The 3,555-nt window shown below is 45.8% G+C and overlaps 1 pseudogene; it reads left to right on the top strand.

Moving 5' to 3' along the window:
* The first annotated feature begins 1,920 nt into the window (after nucleotides 1–1,920).
* Nucleotides 1,921–3,275, top strand: LOC123061202 (bisdemethoxycurcumin synthase-like; annotated as a pseudogene).
* The last annotated feature ends 280 nt before the right edge of the window (nucleotides 3,276–3,555 follow it).

The raw sequence follows: 3,555 nt of genomic DNA, 5'->3' as shown, positions 1-3,555 counted from the left end.
AAGCTGCTCAGCGGAGCTCGCTACCCGAGATGTCGGTCTCCAGTGGTTTCGGTTTGGTACTGGTGCCAGCCTTCCCCTCCATTTTGTTTCTTTCTTCTAGTTTTGGGCTTTCTCTTGCCCTTTCCTGTAATTTTCTTTTGCGCCTTTGGGCGCTTACTTGTATCTGTACTGACTGCCAAGTCACCTTCGAGTTGGAATATAACAAGCGGTGGGGTTTTTGGCCCCCCCGTCAATCTCGAAAAAAAATCTAAAAAAAGGCCCATGAATCAGTGATTTAGGTTAGTGCTCTGAATGAACCTATACATCTGAAATACATGTTCCATAGGCTACACCGACTATGTTTTGTTAACATAGTACTCTGATGTATCTCTAGTTGGTTTCGAAAATTCACCGGCCGCAATGGTACAAGTATACCGACGGTTTCAAGAAACAGTTGGCTGTTTTTGCCAAAAAAATGAAAGCAGTGGACGGAGATAATAATTCCATACAAGCGCTGTTTTCTCTAAAAAAAAATGAAAGCAGTGGACGGAGATAATAATTTCATGCATCTCAGGGTATCAACAATTAGTACTCCCACTGATTAATGTGATGCATGCATGTGTTAGAGACAGAGTGGAGCATCTACTGGACGGTGCATGCATGCATGCTTTCCATCCATGGATATCTATTTCTTGCTCCACTCCCATCCTTATAAATACTTTGCACTTTCTTTGCTCAGTCATTCACATCTCGTAGAGCAAACAAACTTGAAGAAGCTCCTCCATCGCATTGTGTGCATCAAGCAGTTTCCCTCTACTTTGGTATCTCATCGTTTGCTTTTGCTTACATTGCTCCTATCTTTTTCATTCCATTCTTAAACAAGCAGGGTTAGTGCAAGCTGTTACATTTGTCTTGTTTTCTCTTGAAGATATTTCATCTTGTGAGAGCATAGTTGCACTTTGATAAAATTATTGTGCATTAACTATATTAGCTTTTTCAACAAGACATGACCGTTGGTATTAACTTTTGGAGTGAATTTCACTTTTTACTCCCACCTATTTGGATACATGGATATTTGTGTACTCAATAAAATATACAAATTCATTGCCGTTTTTAGCTAGCAGCTCTATTGCATAACATCTACCTGAAAATAATTAAAGCAGCTACATCACATAACATGTAATGTATATTAATTAATCCATTTTAATTATTTGTATTTCATTGGACATTTCCGTTTTGAGTTTAGTTTGTTATATGAAGCAAACGGTAGTTCTTATATCCTCTGAAATATAGCTATTTTATAGAGTTTGCAGCTTGTATGGAAATAAATCGATTTTTTAATTTTATTTTCATAGTTAAAGTAGACATGTAATGTGTACCTATCTACTGAAAAATGATTGCAAAGGAACGCAGAGTTGCACTGTAGGAAAGGCGTTGACATATGTGTAACTGATGACCTTCCGTCTCTCATCTCATCCTCATGGTTAGGGTTGTTATTGTGGGATTGGTGCTGCCCATTGCATTTTGTTTGATGCATGCGTTCTCGTTTAGGGGTTCCATTACTTTGCATTGTAGAACTGTTGATGGTTGCGGTTGTGATGTGTTGGGTGTGTTTGGTGGGTTGCCTATGAATAGCCCGCTTATGTTTTATTTTATTTTATAAGGATGAGTAATCCACTTATGGTATATGAATAAGGCGAGTCTTATGCGCCGGTCTTAAAAATATGGATTGTACTTTAGCATTCATCAAAGGCTAACCTGATTAATTTGCAACATACACAAAACATACGAGGCATTGCACTTGAACCAGTAAACAAGTGCCCGTAGCTGTAGCATTTCTCTATATAATCTGTATACATCATCCCTCACAAATTTTCGGATTGCTCATGTGTTTTGTGTGAACACAAGTTGATTTTCTATCTTATGTAGACGTATGAGAACATGGCCACCTTACTGTCCACGGTGCGGGAGATCCGTCGTTCGCAGCGTGCGGAGGGGGCGGCGGCCGTCCTCGCCATCGGCACAGCTAACCCGGCCAACTGCGTGTCCCAGGAGGAGTAACCGGATTACTATTTCCGGGTCACCAAGAGCCAGCACCTCACCGACCTCAAGCAAAAATTCAAGGCCATGTGTAAGCAAGCAGATGAGCACATGCATGCATAAATACAGTGGTCAAATTGCTTGATCGTCTAATTATATGTTAGCTGCTTGTACGATCGATCTTAATACAAGAATGATCAAGTTAACATCGCGTACGTGTTTTGTTGTTTCCAGGCCAGATGACACCAACGGACAAGCGTTACTTCCACCACACGGAGGAGCTCCTGGACGCCCACCCCGACTTCCTCTGCCGTGGAAAGCCGTCCCTGGACGCCCGCCTAGCCATCGCGGCTGTCGCTGCGCCAGAGCTTGCGGCGTCAGCTGCAGCCAAAGCCATAGCCGAGTGGGGTCGTCCGGCCACCGACATCACCCACCTCGTCGTCAGCACCAACTCAGGCGTGCACTCCCCTGGCGTCGACCTCCGCCTGGCCTGTCTGCTCGGCATCCGCGCCTCCGTACGACGGACCATGCTCTACCTCAACGGCTGCTCCGCAGGTGCCGCCTCGCTGCGCCTTGCCAAGGACCTGGCAGAGAACAACTGTGGTGCGCGTGTGCTGGTGGTCTGCGTCGAGCTCACCATCGTCTCCTTCCGTGGCCCAGAGGAGGCAGATGCCCACCCACACACTCTCATCAGCCAGGCGTTCTTCGGAGACGGTGCTGGCGCGGTCATCATCGGCGCCGACGCCATGCACCCCGTCGAGCGCCCAATCTTCAAGATGGTGTCCGCCTCGCAGACCATGATAGCGGGGACCGACCGTGTGCTCACCATGCAGCTGACAGAGGCCGGCCTCGATGGCCACATCTTCACGAAGGAGCTGGTTCCTATAGCGGCGAAACACATCGACCAGTGTCTCACAGATGCGTTCCAACCGCTTGGAGTAATGAGCGACGGCGCCAACCTCTGGAATGATCTCTTCTTTGTGGTGCACCCCGGCATCCGAGGAATACTGGATCACATCGAGGGGGCACTCCAGCTGGAGTCGGGGAAGCTCGCGGCAAGTCGGACGGTGCTCAGAGAGTATGGGAACATGCTCGGCGCCATTGTGATCTTCGTGCTCGATGAGCAACGGCGCCGGATGGAGGAGGACAGAGGGGTGAGGGGTGAGTGGGGTGTGATGATGGGATTTGGACCTGGGTTCACAATTGAGACGATGGTGCTGCATGCAGTGGCCAGCAACCCGCACAACAAAAATTGATATACTTGTATCGATATTGATCTTGAAGTATCTCTTATCATTTACAGTTTGCAAGGAAAATAAAATCTACTACAATTGCATGCGATAATATTGTACAACTTGCTTGCTAGCTACGGCATGATAGTATATTGGTTATCGTGTTTTCTTCTCTTTTCTTATTGGAATAAAACTAGCAATGTGGCATGGGGAAATCCAAGGGTAGCGTCCTTTAATCGTACATTATATTTGTTGAAATTTTAAATGAAGTGACATATCTATCTATTTATATATTGAAAGTAAA

The sequence above is a fragment of the Triticum aestivum genome, chromosome 1A, assembly GCF_018294505.1.
Source record: "Triticum aestivum cultivar Chinese Spring chromosome 1A, IWGSC CS RefSeq v2.1, whole genome shotgun sequence".
NCBI classification, from domain to species: Eukaryota; Viridiplantae; Streptophyta; class Magnoliopsida; order Poales; family Poaceae; genus Triticum; species Triticum aestivum.
This window is presented reverse-complemented; position numbering and strand designations above follow the sequence as displayed.